The 19,767-nt window shown below is 35.5% G+C and overlaps 2 protein-coding genes across 3 annotated transcripts in view; one reads left to right on the top strand and one right to left on the bottom strand.

Annotated features, from left to right (window-relative positions):
• Positions 1-19,767, bottom strand: part of LOC113482221 (sodium channel protein type 2 subunit alpha-like) — a 75,996-nt gene extending 56,229 nt beyond the window's left edge. For both annotated transcript variants that reach the window (XM_026852651.1, XM_026852650.1), the window contains exon 1: positions 19,738-19,767. The gene's annotated coding sequence lies outside the window, so the exon portion shown is untranslated. The remainder of the gene's footprint in view (positions 1-19,737) is intronic.
• The window catches only part of XIRP2 (xin actin binding repeat containing 2), a 119,235-nt gene continuing 119,046 nt past the window's right edge, over positions 19,579-19,767 (top strand). Inside the window, exon 1 of the mRNA XM_026852448.1 lies at positions 19,579-19,753. The gene's annotated coding sequence lies outside the window, so the exon portion shown is untranslated. The remainder of the gene's footprint in view (positions 19,754-19,767) is intronic.

Below are 19,767 nucleotides of genomic sequence, written 5' to 3'. Positions count from 1 at the left end.
TGCTCCTACACTAAGGCTATTTCTTCGCTTCAGTAGCCCGTCAGCCACTGGTGCTTTCTACTTTCATGTATTTACAGTAAAAATTTTCATCTGGCAATATGAGTTCAGTGAATCTTTTCTTTGAGTCAAATAAATTATGCCAGTCACAAACTTTTTTTTACATTTTTTGTGCTTATGTTACTTTGTGAGACAGTTTTGCCTTTGTAAATCCTGGTGTTAGGTCTTGCACGTTTCATTATCAATGTGTTGGGGTTTTTTTCTCCTCGATTCTCCAGATTCCTCCTTCAATTTGCTGCTGTACTTATGTGTCATTAAATCAGTTTATGGCAAAATAGGACTTCATATAGTTTCCAATACAAAACACTAATAATGTGTACTAGGCAACTCTTGCTCCAAAACACTTCTTTTATGACACTAAAGATGATGACATCAAGTTAATTACATTATGATCCACATAAGTTTGGATAATTTTTCTATATAAATTCATAGAAAAGATAACCATCAAAACTTTTAAATACTATTTCTATCAGTGGACTTAAATAAGCATGCATCTAACTCCTTGTTTCACTGCTTAAAAGATAAATAGAAAAAATTATATATATATCCATGGATACCACATAATAACATACTGTAGCTGCTTAGATATAAAGCTATGAAACAGTACCCTCTATATGTATTTACAATTAATCATGGTATTTGCAGTGTTTAGTTTCCTTGTGTTCATTAGCTGAAAGAATATGAAGAAAGGGTAGCCATCATACAGGATAAATTTATTTACTGCATTCAAATTTAAAGGAAGGAATAAAAATGTTTTTAAAATATTTTTCAGAACTACTTAGTCTAGCTTCATTTACAGAATAAGACATCAAAGGTACAAAAAACCCAAGAATGGCAATGACAACATTGCAAATTACTTTGAGTTAAATTTCTCTTACACTACATATTTGCTGCAGTGATTCCAAGAAGTCAATAAATAACACTTTCAGAAAAGAAGAAAGTACTACAGTACTTCTAGATTAAATTTTCAGAAGCTCTCTGGCTCAAATTTCACCTTCACTGAATAAATGCCAGCTGAAAAAGAAAAGCACACATACTTGAAATTGTGAAGAAAAGAATTGCCACAATAGGCAGAAGTCTTGCTTTAAAATGTTTTGCTACATAAATCCAGAGATTAAGAAAATTCTTACAGATTGTAGTCATGGCATTATGACCAGCATATGTGCTCATTTCAGATTTTCTTAGACAGTACAATTTTTGAAATGAGTAAAAAATCCCAAAACTTTTTGCTTGAAAAGAGTATTTTTTCGGGAATAATCTTTGTGTGAAGCAGAAAGTCAGTAAGTTTTTTGTTTGTTTGTTTGTGGTTTTTTTTTTTCAAATGAGATCCTGACAAAGCTGTGCTGTCCTTAGAAGGATTCTGATCCACAGAATAAGAGCTTAATATTCACATACATTTACAAAGAAATCCCAAAACTGCATTATTAGAAACTGGAAAAACATCTATGTCAAGTTCACAAGTTCATTTATTACCTGTCAAGTACAACAAATTTAAGACTCAGAATTTGGTCCATGTTCTTAAGTCAAGAATTCTTACTTGATTTAGCATATATATGAAAACCAAAACTTTTAACATAATATCTAAAAGTGATTATGCAGATCCTGATTACATAATGGACCATTTATTGGAAGGTGCTCAGCCACTCTGCTTTCTTGCACAGCAGAAGCAGCATAATTGTATGCACCATTATGTTACATGACTAATGTTAAATTACTTTTATCCAAAGCCACTCTCAACTTCCATTAACATAGGAAGGACAAAAAAAAAAAACCCTCAATTATGTTTAGAGTAGTTAAGGTCTCCCAAACAGTCTTTGTTATCAAGAGCAAACATTCACAAAGAAACTACATTTGGAAATTATAAGCTTGGAGACAATAAGCAACATTTCTTTTCTGAATTAATGGGACAATAATAACTTTCACAAGAAATCAATTTGCACTGTATTATAGTTGCATATAAAACCAGAATAATATATTTTAACATATTAAAGTGATGTTCTTGGAGAAGGACATGTTAAGTGAAAAGCAGAGGTATTTTTCTATGCATAAAATGCAAACTTCCTGCAAAATAAAATGGAATGGAGACAAGATACATAACATTTGGCCTAACACCTACATTCCGTTTGCGAGAAGCCTCATTGCAAAACCACAGCCATGACACTTCTCTATGGTAAATATATTGATGTTGATTCAAAATCCGAGATAATTTTAAGCTTGCGTGTAATCACAAAGTGTTGTCAGAGATCATCTTATCTTGAATACCAATGATTGAATACCAAAGGGGGAAAAAAACCAAACCCACAGCTAATCCTATGTACAACATTATGTTATAGGAAAAAGTTTCAATTAAATCTCCCAAAACTCAGAGCTGTGAATAAAAGTGATGGACTAAAGACATCCTGTTTAAGACTGAAACATTAATGAATAAGTCAGAGGCTCTTCCCAAAAACTGTCTGAAAAAAGATGAGCACCAGAGATGTGTAGGCATCAATCTCAGAGTAATTTACCACCTTTAACAAAGACACACAGAGAAGGCCAGTGTTATACCGCAACCAAAGACAATCAGTCAATCAAACCAAAGAAGTTCTGAAATATCTCCACTTCACTGAGAGCTTTAATTCTGGGGAAGTGTATCTACAAACAGTGGCAATCAGATTATTTTAAACAGCTTAAACAAAAGGAGCATGCCGTGCATTTTTTCTTGCATATGGAAATTTCTTTACGTTTCTACAGGTGAGAATTTCCTGGTCTCATATCAAAAAGCAGCAGTATCCGAGATAAAAAAAATCTAATGATCTCTGCATCCAAACAATTATTATTGAACAAGAGATTTATGACTTCCTACTTGAGGATATTATTTCCCTGAAACAGGTCACTTATTTAAATCATCCATATTCTGCTTTCCTTCAGGAGACAAACATAGAATTTCTTGTCTCCAGCAGCTGGAACTTCATATCTATATAATGCAAGCAAGCAAGTAATTAATTTCCTTTCTAAACAAATATATGATCTACCTGAAATTTTAAATTATTTGAACTTCTAAATGAGTCTCCCCTGAGAGAGAACTCAACATTAAGTAAATTTAGGAGGAGGAGTTAGGCCTTACTGCACACCATTTCAGAAAATGTTGCAACAAATGAAAGGAGGCGAGCCTATCTCACTGACTTGCATTCATCCCTCAAACAAAAGGATGTTTCAAGGTAATCCATATGATACGCTAAGTCTAACTAAAGTCTGGCAAGACCATTACATCAAACATAGTATGAGTTTTCAATAACCTATTTGTTAAGTATTTTTTTTCCTTTGTCATACAGTGGTACTGCTAATGGCTATGTCCTTATATGATCAAATATATTTTTCCATTAATCATAAAAAATTTATTGGGGTCCACAGAGCTGACTAAAACAACAATATGGCTTTTCTTGGCTTTGTTTAGAAGAGACACATGCTCCTCACACTGTTAGCAATGTATTATCATCATACCAATATCTGTCCATAAAACCGGAAGACAATCTAGATTTACTGATTGGTTGTTCTTACCAATCATTAGATAGCAAGACACTACACAGGAAGAGTTGGAATAGAAGCAAAATGTCTCTGATAAATAGCTTATTGAGGGTGCTTTTGAGAAAGAATTCTTGAAGACATATGGCTGATCCTCTGCACTGGCACCTGGGAGAAGCCCCATGATGGACAGAACTGCTGTCAGTAGTTACTAGGATACACAAATATAAACCTCTGTTTTTTTGAAGGCAACTCACTGGATTTTGCAAAATTTATCATTTTTTAGGAAATGGGATAATTCTTGGAATCAGTCATAGCTACAAAAGACACAAAACATTTACTAGAGAAATAACATACCCAGCTTTTGATAGCAAAATTAGACAACCCAACAACAATTTCAGATTCAGTTCTCTGTCTCAAAAATAAATATATAATCCTTCCTTTAAAGATATTTTCACTGCAATTTAAAGGATTTAGAGCTGGGAGTAAGAATTTCTTTCACCTTTTCATAGCTAGGTGCTGGAATTTTCACAGTGAATCCATTGCTAAGCCATTAAAACATATCCTCTCAAAGTTCATTTACTATCCAGAGACACTGCCTCAGGAGCAAAGAACTGTTACACAATTGTCAGACCTCATAATTTAGTATGAATGAATTATTAATACAGTAATAAATCACATGCATGCAATATTACAAAGTACATAAGCACTATGCACAACAAAGAAAGTGCACACATCCACATACATGAGGTTTTTCATTAGTTTGGCTCTTACAAGCATGAAATCAAAAAGTCATCTGTTGAGCCACATACATCAGAATGGCTGATGTAAATTAGTCAAAGCTTGTACATGATACTCAGATATTGCAGAAACATCTCCAAGTGATTTATTCCAACTCATGGAGGTGTAGCACTTGCTATAATTTTTTTAGTCTTTAGACTGTTACATGATTCAGTTTTGCTATCATCATTTCCAGAAATTGTGAAATTGATTTAAAAATAAAATTATCTTGAATTTCTTACCTTTATCAAATTAAAGTCAATATATTGGGATCTTCTGACTGTACTAACACAGTCTTTACATCAAAGAAACTTTCATTAATGCAGAATGTATTATTGTGAATTATGACCAATTTAGTGAAAGTTAGATGAAAACATTTGATTTGGATATGACCACACAAGGAACACGTATGCCATGTTTGAAGAAGATGTAGTTTATTTCAACTACAGCTAGAGGAAAAAAGTCAATTTCTGATAAGATATTTAGTATTATATTTATTACCAGTTATGTGAAATAAGATTACTGAAATCAAAGAAAAAAAAAATTTGTAAAGCACCTTTGGAGTGCCAGGTTTGGGAAGCACCCAGCCAGCAAAAAACAAGGCTAAGGTTACCTACCTTATATAGCCTGCAGTAAGAATTCAGTAGGTTCAAGGGGTCTGTTCCAGGTTGCTTCCCCATGCCCTGCCACTGGGACTCTCTAGGATCTCCCAAGGTGCCTTAGTAAATCCTCCACTCACCATATTCCACCCTGCTCCTCATGCAAGCCGAGGCTTCTTTTACCAGCACTCTATTGGTCTTCAGCATCATATGCTCCTCCAGCTTTCTGGTTTGTATTCTACCAGGTACAGCTCGGAAATACCTACTGCAGGTGTTTTGCTGGTCTGTAATCAAATTCTCCTTTCTGTTTCTCTGCTTAAGTATTGGGCCATCACTAGCACAACTGCAAAGCAACAGCAATAAATGATGTCAAACTAGAACAGCTCTCAAAAAACTGCAACTGAAAACCTCCCTCCTGAACAACAAAAATTAATTAGGAACTGGAAGAGAATGAATTCTTTAAGCTACCCAAAAATCAAGGTTTAAAAAACAGAAGACTTCATTTTATATAAAAAAAAAAAAAAAAAAAAAAGCAGAGAAAAGGTAACAAAAACCAACAAGATACAAGTTAATAACATACTGCAGAACCCAAGCCTATGTTTCATTGGATCTGAAACAGTAAAAAATAAATATACACATACTCTGACTTTTATCTATCAGAAAGCTCAAAATATTATTGTTTCCTTTAGGTCATAGCAGTAAAGCACATCTACATATAACACAAAATACATTTTTCCATTAAAACTGCTAAAATTCTGAAGAAATATTTTAAGTTTATTTGCTGTTATGAATAACATTATTATGACATAATAAACATGATGAGATTTTTATTAGGCAATTCTAATGACTATTTTAAAAATCAGTAAATTTGCTGCACTTTGACCATTTTGCAGAACTCATCATTTACTACATGAAAAAATCAGAGAGCATCACAGACAAATCATTTGAAAAATTTTAGAAAGCAGATGTGCTTTGTTAGTGCTTTATAGTCTGCAAACACGACTGTGTCAGGTTTTCTCCCTCAGATGTTGGAAAAGAATATGATTTTTTTTTTCTTGCAAATAAGATAATACAGGAGAGGACAAGGGGGAGAAGAAAGCAACTACCTCCCTCCCAAGTAAATATACAGAAGGTAAAAACTGATTGCAGAATGCAAAAGACATAAAGCAAAGAGTACAGTGAGACCTCTTTCAGTTCTTCATTCTGGCTAGACAGGCTCTCTATACCTCACTTAATGGGCTCATTAGTGTAATCTGAGTCAACTTTTTGTGCCTAATTTCCTAGTGAGGCTCAGCTGCTGTTCTGCAAATGGATATAGGCTGGGGGCAATCAGTAAAACCTGGCTCGGGTTATAGTGATATGGAGGAAAATTCCCAAGTCCATTCTGTGTCTTTGTGCAAACACGCTGAAAATGGAAAATTGCATCAGCATACATCATTGCAGAGATGTATGGCAGGATGTTCTTGAAAAGGTTCACACAGCAAGTTCAGAAAGCATTTAGCACCTCCAGTATATTATCAAATTTTTATATGTATCAGAAAAAACCCTGTTTACTCATGACGTCCATTAAAAAGCCACAGAACCAGAATAATCCCACAAAATTGAGATGACTGTTCAATACCAATTATTTCTTTCAGTTCAACGGCCTGAAATGCAGTCCTGTGTTGCTACAAGAGATTTTGAGGCTGTCAACCATACTGGCAAAGTTCACTATCTGATTCCCAGTGAGCATGAGAATAAACAAGAAAATATGCTAGAATACATGACACCACGATGGTAAGTCACAGGAGATAAAAAACCAAAACAGACGTATGAGAAACTGAATTCTCACAACAAAGCCTTGCTCACTTCCAGCTAAAAGTTTTGTCCACAGTAATAAGAGATTTTGGACCAATGCTAATGCCAGTGTTTATGCTGCATCCAATCCATACACTGAAAGCTTTTGTCTAAATATTTGAATCCTAAAAAAAAAAAAAAAAAAAAAAGGAACAGATGTAGTTTTTAATACCATTTTTAATAAATCAGCAGCAAGAAAATACTAGCATACTTTGTTTCATATCCAGTTCTTCCCAGAGGAGCACCCTAAAGAACAGCTGTGTCTCCTAAGTAAAGCCAGAACATGGGAGCTGGACAGATCTCTATCAAAGATGATTGTTCTCCTGGTGTTCTGCAGGGAAGTAACTGAGTTATGGGAACAGAACAGCAATTGCCATCAAAACCTGCAGAATCTTGACAAGACGGGGTTTTAGAAAGAACTGGAATGAAAGAAAGCCTCTCTTATTTGTTAACCCCAGTTATCCTTTTTCTTTCCCCTCATTCACTAAAGTAGTATAAAGTTTGTTCATATAAACTGCATCCCTGAACACACATGCATGAGTATTTGTATTTATGAAATAGGAAAATACAAATATTATTAATTTCCTAAGCTTGCAAAGCAGTTCATATGAAAACTGCCAAATAGTAAGAACATGAGAAAAAACACACAAGTGTTTGCTAATCTGTTACTAAAAAGATCTTATCTTGGCCAGTTAAACTATCTGGTTTCAAATTTAAGCCTTAACGTGATCTAGGCTTTGAAGTTTCTGGATTTTGGCAAGATCTGAAAAGAACATTATCTGACCTTTAGTCCTGGGTGATCTATTTAGGCAGTTCATTGCAAATTAAAAGTGATAGCTAGCTTTTTTTTGATAAACTGCAACCTGGCCTCAGTTATAATTTAGTAATTAATAAATCACACCATTTTTGAAACAGAAAATGAAAATGCTTCCATAGTCGCACAAGAAAACAGATATTCACAGATGTATAGAAACATGAATTGACACACAAGAGACAAGAATTTGCAACAGATCAAGTCTGGAAACTAATTACCAAGTCTTAATTAGCAGGTCTATAAGCCAAGTAACTTTTTTTAAAACCTAAAATAGAAGACAAAATGGAATAACCATTTGTTTATATTGTCACATTATTTTTTTAGTTTGAATTTAAATCAGTATTTTGAATCAAAACCTACTGAACTGATCAAACTCAGATTTAGACTATTTCCTCTTTCTACAGTATTTTATGATTATTGATGATATACATATTAAAAAAATAAACCAGTTACATTCAACTTCAGCTTTACTATCAAAAAGCAGTAAGATCTACAAACAAAATGATAGTAAATATAAGGAAACAAATCCTGTCATCCGCATATTATGCCCTGACCAATTCAATTAATACAGCACAGTAACATTAAAGATTCACTTACATTTACATACATTTCCGTGAGTTTACTAAATCCCTTACTTTTAATAAATATGAACGTTAATGTAAGACTGTGCTTTCACTTTGACACTGTAGCTATGGAATATCCATAGGAATGCCCATCAAGCAACAGTGTGAGGAAGGCACAGACAAATCAAAATGTGTTAGAGATTCAAAGAAACTCCTCCAGCTAAAGCAGAAAATATATATTGGAAATATACACCTGTTATCTAAACAGCAATGTAGGAACATGCAGAACATGGTAACATTACAAAAAGTGTAGCAGCTAGAGGGGATGTAATGGAGCGAGAGGAAACAGTGATGGCCTTTTTCCTCATGCCAAATTTATCACAAAAAAAAGAAAAGCAGGCACCACCATCGTCATCGCATGCAAATGTTAATTAAACTATTTTCACTATTATGCCAGTGGCTGAAGTAAAAAGATAGGAAGCATTTCCTTTGGTTTTCCTATACTAAAAGTCAGACCTATTTCACTACAGAATTGCTTTCTATTACAAATAAAAGACAAAGGGTAAAGAGATTGTGAAAGACACTTGAAAAACAGATTGCTTGGATTTGAAGTCATAGAAAATGTTATGGTGAGACTGAGATGATAACCACAGGTCTCCTTCACAATCAAATGAGTCCTGCATTAGTTAAACTCCATCTGTTTTGCTCCATTTTGTTCAGGGATGTAATTCTTTTAAAGAGAAAAATTTTCATGATGACCACTGAGTCTTTTCTGTAAACAACGTTAATTCTCTAAGTCACTTTCAGACATTCATGTGATCATAAACCAGAATAATGAAGCTGCAAGACAGCTTTGGCAGTCGTTTTCTCTGGGGCTTGAATCTAAAAGTCTTGATATTTTTTGAGGTATTTGTCCTCCCTAAACCATTTTTTCCCCTTGGATTTCTGTTCTATTTGGCTCTATATCATGAGATAGGTCTTCATTAAAATTTATCTGACAGTACATCCAGTTGGCAAGAATACAACAGGAAACCTTTCTCAACTTGCACAAAAGCATACAAAACCCACACCACAGAAGGTTCTGAAGGATAGCCTGAAACACATCTATCATTTACTTTGCTCATTTAGTCATTTCTGAAAAATTACTGCTGTTCTAGATTGTATAAACAACAATGGACAACAAAAAATTAACTCGATTAGATTAAGTTATTCTAAAACAAAGTCCCAAAGTTAATGTTACCCTTGTACCTTCAGGGGAAATGATGAACAAATAAACAGATATGACAGTATCCTCTAAAAGAAAAGAAAATCTGCTGAATGAAAAAAGAAATCCAAATCTGAAAGAGTAATTTAATTTCATAATTATTTTCTTTCCACTGAAAATATTTTACTCTCCACATTTAAACTTAGAGTTTCAAAATCAAGATTACACTGGCTGATATCAATTGCCAGCTGATATATAAATAAGAGGCAGCAGTAAACCACTATACCACATTGGATTGTTGAAAAACATTGAAATATTGATAGTAATTAATGAAGCATTATTATTGATAATATAAGAATCAATTCAGGAAAATACGTTCTGCAAACAATGTACCTGATTCAGAGCCCAGTTTCAAGGATTATCTCAATGAGAAAGAACTTTCAGCAATTAAGTATAAAAGATTCTTGAAGATCAGTGAGAAAAGGATTAACTTGTATGAGCTATTGCATGATAATCTGTAGGCAGAGATAAATGTTTTCTGGTGCAATCCACTCTTCTGGTCATTGATGACATACTAAGAATTCAAATGAAAATTCTTTTTTTCACCTCATAGTAGTATGATTGATATAAGTATTTTCCCAAACATGCTCCAAAATTCAATGACTAAGAGTTGATAGTGTTATTGACCTAGCTTTTGATAAATTCTGAAATATTAAAAATGTTTGCAATCATCAAATCAGCTGCATGACTACAAAGAAAAAAAAATCTACCAAGTTCACACTGTATTATCAGGGTGTGCCACTTGGTAGAATATAAAAACCATGGAAATACATCTGCTAATAATAACCATTCAGAAGTCCCAGAACCATCTACTGGCTTGGAATCACCAATTTCCCTCACAATTCACAACCCTTCTGAACAAGGCCACCTGGGCACCTGGCATGGTTCAACAAGTTGGGTTGGACGGAGCTTTGGCAACCTGATCCCGTGAAAGATGTTCCTGCCCATCTATGATGACAGGCCTGTCTGCCTGTCCCTGCCTGAAAGATGTCCCTGTCTCCAATACAGAGGTAAGTACCCTTTTGATCATTACAGGCCCCACCTCACACACATGAAAGCACTTCATAGGGTCCCACTTTTACTAATATAGCATCATTAGCACAGGAAATACCTAAATTGATTTTCCTGATAGTTATCAGTGTTTGTACATTATCAAATCTAGAACCATTAGGAATACTTCTGGAAATAACACTTGATAACCATTTACTTTGCAGCACAAAGCACCAGATGAATATGGGCACCCTATAGGCAGATCTTTGAAAACATACCTACAGTAACTCACAGCAGTCATAAGCATATAGGGGACAGACATCCCGCAATTCTTCCAACTCAGATTTGCAACTAAAAAAGGTGGCTAGATCACAACGTGCCTTTAAAAAAATAGTCATTTAGAGGAACATAAAATTATATTCTAGGTAAAGGTTTACTGGTAGAATAACAGGTAGCATTCCATAATACTGGATCAAATTCATTCTTCATGCAATTTTGTCATTTTAAGGAAGGATCTGGAATCACCCTAAAGCAAATATGCAATTGAATGAAAGCGTCTTGCTATAAGATCTGGAGAAAATGTGGAGTAAAACAAGAAATTCGAGGGCCTTGTTTTATTTTTTCTTTTTCAACATCTAAAGGAACAAGAAGGGCTTTTGAGAGGCCATATCTCCTTCCCAACCCCTACATCAAAGCTGAGAAAGCAGATGGCAAACTGCATATAAACAAAAGCTCTTGGGCAGATTAAAACATGAAATTTAAAGAAAACTATTAGAAATACCCATAATATGTTTTCTTCATGTGAAAATATACTTAAAAATAAATATTTGTATTCTAAACAGCTTTTACAAACTCACTGTGAAGATTTCAAAAATAGCATTTTCCAGCATTCATTTTGACATTAAATACTGTATTACTGGCTAAAGTTTCCTGTATTGACTACCACTGTTTAAGTCATATGCACATTTATAACTTCTGTGTGCAGAAGAAAATTAAATGGTGTCAAATTCAGAATAAGTGCCAAAACTCAACCCCATATTTCTCTGCTTCCCCAGGGGATTAAAGACAACTTTTTAGATGGCCATGTAAAAAACAAACAACAACAACAACAACAACAAAACAAACAAAAACCCACAACAAAATGTAATTTAGTACATGAACTAATATATTGTTCCTTGATGTAGGCACGATATACATGTAGTAGTACATAGCTCCCTAAAAATAAGGGAGTTTTGCCCCAAGGTGCTACCTTGCTGCAGAAATAGCAATAATATTGCACAACCACAATATAATTAAAACAGAATTGCAATACATTCACAGAAAAAACATATTTTAAAAGGACCTATATAAAGTGCAGCAGTTGGTTTAAAAAAAGTAAATTTTTATTTATTTATTTATTTTTTTACTTAATTCACCACCATTTTCTTTTTCAGGCAAAAAGAAAGCAGCTGGTTCAGACCAGACCATCAGAGTCACTGTACTTTATTAGCACTGTGAAATGACACTCAGCTTCAAAACCTTCAATGTTCCTTTCTTTACAGTCATACAGGAGGAATAAATAATTTAATCAGGTATTCATCAGGAGAGTGGAATAGCCTATTAGTCTGTGCCTGAATTCCTTCCCCCTCACTTCCTTGCATCTCTTAGAACTCCAGACAAGGTGGAAGGGGGTGGGGGTGGGGGTGTGGTATCTGTATATTTTATAGTTTAGACAAAAAACACACTTCTCTGAGCTTAAGAAAGAAAAAATTATGCATATCTTCAAATTCATGCACATTTACATTTCTTAAATTACTTACAAAGTACCAAGCTACTGTCATTTGACACATTCATCCAAAGATGAAAGGAACATTGTCCTCAGTCTGACTGATCAGGGGCAAAGACTAAACCCAAAAAATGAAAGATAATCCTTATTAATTATTTCCAGTTGAGTTGGACAAGAAATCTTGTAAACAACAAATACAAATGGTATAGCAACTAGTGTCCTTGTCAGACACTGTTGTCCTGCTTCTAGCATTTTAACATAAATGTTTTAACAATGCAAAAGCTTGAGAAAAATAAAAATATATTAGTACTACTCTCAAGCATACAATATGCCTGTGTTTGGCCATAGAAATGATGGCATTTTCTTAAAAGAATAGGAGTTGCTGTTCTGAGGCTTATAAACACTTGATGCTATTTGCCTTCTATTTTATTGCCACACTGTCAACCATTTCTCTAAAAAACAAAACCAAACAGTCATCACTTCCCCAAGAACTAGAAATTTACTTATTTACTTTTTTCTTACAGTGAAAGCTAATGGCATGGTATGGCAGCTGTAAAAGAAAAACAAACACAAACCTACCAAAAAAAACCAAACCACAAAAAAAACACACCCTCAAAACACAAAACTTAAAACCCACTTTACAATATAAGAACTTGAGATTTGAGATTCATTTCTAGACTAAGACTAGAGTGACTTTGGTTTCAGTGCAGAACACCCTACTTCTCTATGTCCCTCAGCAAAATGATAATTGTTCAACAGATCCATGCAGCAATATTTAATTTTAAAGTAATCCCTATGATTTGTCATTTTAGAGTTGTCAAATAATATTTTTTTTAGATTAATAGAAACACTCTCTCACCCTCTGCATGCCTTTAAATTATTATGTAATTGTTTGAATATTGTGGGCTGCTGATCCATTTGACCCTGTGTCCAACTCAAAGAAATTAATAAAAAGTAAGTAAAGCATCATGCAGCAGAAAGTGGATAATTTACAACAATCTCAAAAAATGGTGTTTCTGAAAAGCTCTGAGAAATCTTTAGAATCTACAAAACAAAAAGGTGAAAAAGCACAAGGCTACAATAATTTCTGTACTCTCTTTTCACAACAGATAAAAACATCCCAGAAACTGAGTGTCTGAAGACTTTGTGGAGAACTGAATCAGCTTTCTACAGAAGCAAACAAGAGACATTCTTAGTTTTGTAGTGCCTTGCCAAAGACCATTTCAATTTTCTGGACTTCTCCAAATTATTATTTCAGCTATATGGTGCACATGTTTCATGACAGCAGTATGAGTCTTATCCCTAAAAAGAAAACCACTGTGATAATTCAAAAAGAAAATAAAAACAGATAGTTTTGCTCATAAGTGTAAATCATCACAAATCCAATCTCTGTTTACTTAGTGCAGCAAAGCCTCTGGAAGTCATTATTTTACTCCTTTTCATCATCCATGAAGTCATACATCATCACTACACAGAAAGAAAGAACTCTGCTTGAATTCAGTGAAAGGACAAAGAGGCAGCAAGATGAAAATAAAATATACCTCTAGGGATCACGAGATGGAAGGAGAGTTAAGGAAAGGAAGACAAAATATGTCATCATGGCTCTTTGGTGCTCCAGACAAATGGACTCTTCTTTCATTCAATTTATTAAATCTAATTAACAAAATAATATTTTCTAAGCCACAGAAACTGCTACAAAATATCATTAAATATCATCTCTGAATCATCATTAAATATTAACCACAAGTATCCACACCATGAAAGCTTTAAGGCACGTCTTCTCTGTGACAGTCTTCATCTAACAAAAAAGAACTGAAAATTGATACATCATTTGAAGGACATACAACAGATTTAAGTCTTTAAGATTATAAAGGTAAAAAAAACATAACAATTCTCATTGGTTTTACTTACTTATATATTCTTTATAAGTCCTCCAAGGCATCACTCTAATTCGAAAATATCTTTTCCCACCAAAAACTGAGGGTCATGTTATTAATGAAGTTAATAACTTGAGATCTCTTTTTAACATAGGAAAATAATGATGTAAAAATACATCATGACATGGGATGTATTTAACATGAGAAAATATAATGATGTAAGAATACATCAGTTAGTCTTCAAACAGAAAAATAAGTTTTTGAGAAATAGGATCTATTATTGAATCTAAATCTAAGTTAACTAACACATTTTTCTTAATAAATATGGCACAAAATATAGAGCTCAAAATTATCTAATATAATGGCCACTATGTCATATAGTGATGCCCTTTGAAATCTGATGCACAGGCTACAGAAATAGAGGCAGTGTTGACCAAGAATTTTAAATCCAACATTGACAGGACTGACTGCAGGCGAGGTCAAGCAAGATATACTATCTTATAACCTCCAACACAGATTGTGAGATTAACAGAGGTTCAACACAACCTATCATCACCTCAAAAAGCTGGAGTCCAAGTCACCAAATAAGTACTGTAGCAAAAGAGGAAGGAAAGGAAGGAAAGGAAGAAAAAATAGATTACACCATGAAAATCACTGTCTCCTACCCAGTAAGTGGCTCTGTTCCTGGACAAGGTCCCTCTGACTGTTGAACTTGAGGTCTCGATTTTAAATAAAGATCTTTCAGGTTTTGATGAGGTAAGGAAGGTAATCACCTTCATGGCACCATTAATGTGAGATGACTCCAAATATGAAGTTCCTTCACCCCCACTGCTCTTTCTATAGACATGTTTAGCTAAGCAGTGCCTCCACATACTATTTTCTCAATAGCTATCACCTCACTGGACTGTTTTTAGAGCCCCACTCTCTCCTTCCTCTTGTCTCAGTTGGCTTGTATGTATTCAATGACAATCACCACTAGAAGTACTCTATCCAGTAATTTCCGCTCCTGAATAATGACCCTGCCCTTCCCCCACTAACTATCTAGTTAGGAAAAAAAAAAAAAAAATTTTAAACACCCCATGCACCACATAAATAAATCCAGCAAAACTTGTAGCAAATCAGAAGTTTCTTCAACAAAATGCTGCAAAGCCTTTTTAAAAACATTGTAGCTAAACAATATACTGTAACTGCTTTCCTCTGTTTCTGATTACACCAATTAATCTGGGTATACATATTGAAAACTCTGAAGGTACTGCGTATCTTCAAATTAATTGAATTTATTTCAATTCCTTTTAGGTTTTCTGCTTGAATATAAACCTTGCTGTAAGAGAAGAGTTCCCAGATAGAATCAGGATGGAGATTTAAGAGCTGAGCAAGCACAGGAAAACACACCACTTACTGGCCAACCACAGTCTCAATGCTGAGGAAATGTGCAGCTCCCAGACAGCAGGTACCAGAGAAGACACTGATGAATTTAGGGCAAAAAACCACAAGTCCCTACCAGGTGGCAGACCTCCAAACCAAACTGGCTGGCCAACGACTCATAAGGCACACTTCTCACTATTATAAAGTATTTGCAGACTAGTTGATCAAACCAGATGGTCAAGAAGTATACACACATTAATTAAGCATCTGGGTACTAGAAACCAACAGCTCTTTCCTGGCTGCTATCTGATATCAAACACTTCCTCAACACTTGAGGTTAAACTGCCAGCATGGAGGGCAATCATCATAGTGGGTGGAGGCTGCAGCCTGAGAGTAAGTCAGAAGGAAATGGTGAAGGCACAAGGTTGGCTATGATAAGAAACATGAGGTGTGAAATGGCCAAGAATTACTAATGGAAAGAACAGACCGCAAATGCAGTAGGAAGAGGAGGATGAAGCCTTTATACAGTCTGTAATATATTGCCCATCCACTGATCTGAAATTATTTATAAAAATAGTAAAAATATCTGGACGTTATGAGAATACAACATTCTCAAGGATGTTGTAAATACTCCAAGACATATCTTATACGTTCAGGAAACCTGGAGATGTATTAATGAACACAGTAGGATTTCAACTTGCCTACTTAAGGCACAAAAATACCCTTGTCAATGATATTGTAGCAAGGTAAATCAGTATCTATAAAAGTAATGTAAAGTCATATGCACCTTAAAATGAGATCAAAGTGGGTTTCCAAGATTGTGTTTACTATTTGGTTATTCCTCCACAACAGCTTCTCACTGTATTATCTACTCATTTTTATACCAGGATAATCTGTACAGTAAATCATAGATGTCTAGATACAAAGCCAAACAGTGAGTCAAATGCAAAGAGCTTGCCTAGCTTTCTCCAGGAACTCAGGCAGCAAGACTTGGCAGTCTCTCAGGAGTACCCACAAGACAGGCCAAATCTAGAGATAACCTGCCTGCTGCTGCCTTGGGTGCAGCATAAATGGCATCAGATCTCTACACCCTGGCAAGCATGCTGGGCATAGTACCAGTCCCTATGGCACCCCAGCACTGCCAGCTCCTAGATGCAAGTAACAGCCCCTAAAGAGTATGTGCTCCAGCCTGTCTGCAGGAGCAGGTAAGGCTTCAAGGGCACAGAGGAACACTATGTCTCCTGGCTACTCAGGCCACTCTGTCTAAACTATGGCAATTTGAAACAAGAATTTTACATTCAAAAGTTCAGGAAAACATTGGACAATGATTCTGTAAATGCATCATCTGAGAAAGATAACATTTCAGGCTAAAAGAAAAATAAACCATATCTATAGGTAAATAATCTTGTCAACAGAATAAATAACCCAAGAGGATCAACTAAATGTGTAGATACAAAGGGGTTTCCCATTTAATATCTCCACAAAAATAAGCACAAAAGTGCATATTTTTGAAGAGGCTTACTGGAGCACTGTTGTTTTGCCTTACTGAATTCCAGATAAGAAAATTTCATGGTGTGACTTTCAAAGAATCCGATCTTGACAGAGGACTTGACAGAACTTCTATGGAAATAACTGTATTAAACTCATCTGCTTAAACGAAAATATATTTAAATTTCTGTTGTGTTGTTTTTTTTCCAGAATGCAACAACTGCATGCAAGACAGTTTAATTTTTTTTTCTAAAATTCTCTTCTGCTACTGAATTTCTACAGTGGATTTCTTCCAAGACTTGAAGAAAACTATTTACAGTGAACTTACTACATTGCATGGGAAAATGCAAACTGTGTTTAGAAATGTGAGAAAGAGTTTAATCTCCTATCTGGAAATCAACTAGCTAATGGTGACAAAAAACATGAGGAACAAGACAATGGGAAATCTTCCCTGGTAACAGACCAATCTGCTTTGGACACAAGTGCTTCAACCAGCACCACCACTCAGTGTTGAGAATGACTCAACTCTCTCTAAGGAGCATGACATCTATAATTATTATTGATAAATACATACTTGTCCTGGGCTGAGTTTACAATTTATTTCAACAGGAGGGAAAAATCTTTCTGAAGATTAAATTATACCAGTTTTCTTTCTATGTGTTCTTGATTGTATGCATATATGCAGTCCCAAAGGACATGCTGTAGAAGGCATCCAACTTAGTGTCCCTACAAAAAAATTAAATGAGGACATATGTGCTTAAAGGATTGGATCCAGGGATAGTATGTTTCCTTGGACTGTAATAAGGTAGAATGTTTTCTACATGCTATCACAGCTTGTTACTAGTAAGTATGTATGAACAATAAATTAGCTTTGCTTATATGAAGAAAAACAATTTATAAGCATTACCACAAAGCTTCATCTTTGACTCAAACAAGAGAAACAAGTTTTAAAATAAAATATTGAAGGAAAAAACTGTCTATATCAATATTGTACTCCTGGTATTAAAACCTTAGATTAACAAAATCGACTTAAAAGCCTGGGTATTTGGTATAAACTTTAGGAGACCATTTAAAAAACACAGCATTTTAAAAAACATGTTAGAAAAAAGCAAAACCTAAGAGCCTAGATGAAACTATCCTCCAATCCCTAACAGACAGGTGAAGGGATGGAGTGTGGGTGACGATGACATTAAAATCCTTGGACTGGCTGATGGCAATCCTGGCCCTTGGCAAATCTTGCAGCACCACGTGCACACCTCTGATGGCTCCGAACCTGTATGATGCATAGAGCAGAGCTCTGCCTTCCCACTCTGACACACCCTTTTCCATCAGGGCTAGTCAAGGAGCCGCTGTGTTTCTTACAGAGAGATCAGAGCCAACATACAGGATAGATTCTTCCCACTTGCCTGCAACAGCTGCATTTGGCAAACAACAACAATGCAGCAACTGACTGGATACTAATAAAAAGATTTTTGGTCCACTTAGAAGCTAGAAGACGTTTCCCCCTCACACACACACACTATTGACATGAAAATGGCAGTGTCAGAACTACTTTTCATTCCATATGAGAATTCACACCTTAATAGTGCTGTGGTGCTATGCATCAAATGGTAAACATGTCATTACATTAATTCATCTTACAAAATACTAAGGTCTTGGTGGGTTTTTTTTTGTTGATGTTGCTAAGTCCCACACATATATTTGCTCTAAAGCAAGTTCAACTGGGGAAAAAAAAAAAATCAGATTTTCCCTTACACTACTTAATTTCGTTTTTTTCATCCCACTGAAACTAGAAGTCTTTTTAATATATTTCAGAAACAAAGATATTTTGGTAACAAATCATTATATACATTAGAATCCTCAAATTAAGTGGCAAAATCTGTATTTACATAAGTAGGATAAAAGTGCACTGAAATTAATTTTCTTGATGAAAAGCTTCCCACTGCATGACTCTTCATAAAGCAACCATGTACTTTTGTATAAAGGTTGCTACCAACGTTTGTTTTCCAAAGTTTTTTCAGGTTGAAGCAGTACCACTCACATGGAGAGCACAAAGTGCACTTTCCAAAATTACTACTCTTTGTATAAGAGTCACGACAAACCGATTTGGAAAAACAAAGTAACTTTGCTCTACCTGGAGTACAAGATAGGATGCGAGAAGTTTAGAATTAAGGTAACAAGGTGCATAAGAATGATTAGTGTGTCGGGTTTCTATTTTCTACACCAATACCCAGCAGGTAAGGCCGCCCGAGATGAGAACATGCTGTTCTTCTGAGCTTTTCCTGTTGCTCTCTCTCCTCTGCAGTCCTCTTCCATCTTTCTACAGATGCAGTCACCACTGCTTAGCAACCAAAGGGACATGATGGCACAGAGGAGAATCCTCCAGCTACAGCTCACCCTGCTCCACCTCCACGGCTGCCAACTCTCTCTCACGGCAAATGAAGAATACGTTTTCTTTGTTGCCTCAGAGATATCAAGTGGGACCTCAAGTGTAGCTCGGTGTGAGTGCAATTTTCTTTCCTCTAGGGTGTACGGGGAAGATTTAACAAGCTGAGACTAGGACAACCTGAGACTTGCTGGCAAAACAGCTCCCCAAACAGTAATACCAGTTAATTTAAAAAAAAAAAAAAAAAAAGGCAAAAGCCAGAGGCCATGGTGACAGGGACGAGAGAAGCACCAGAAAGACAAGGGGACCCACCGCACACTGCTGCCCAGCGCTCCAGCCGTGCTCCCGGGCGAGGCCAGGCGAGGAGGGGGCAGCGGGGCTCGCCCGCGCAGCTGAGAGCAAAGTCCGGGCAAACCCCGCAGGCAAGACCCAGGACGGAAAATACTCACTTCGCCCATGCCACAGGTAGGGTTGGCTCC

This window comes from Athene cunicularia, assembly GCF_003259725.1.
Source record: "Athene cunicularia isolate RWA chromosome 7 unlocalized genomic scaffold, athCun1 chr7_part1, whole genome shotgun sequence".
NCBI lineage: Eukaryota > Metazoa > Chordata > Aves > Strigiformes > Strigidae > Athene > Athene cunicularia.
This window is presented reverse-complemented; position numbering and strand designations above follow the sequence as displayed.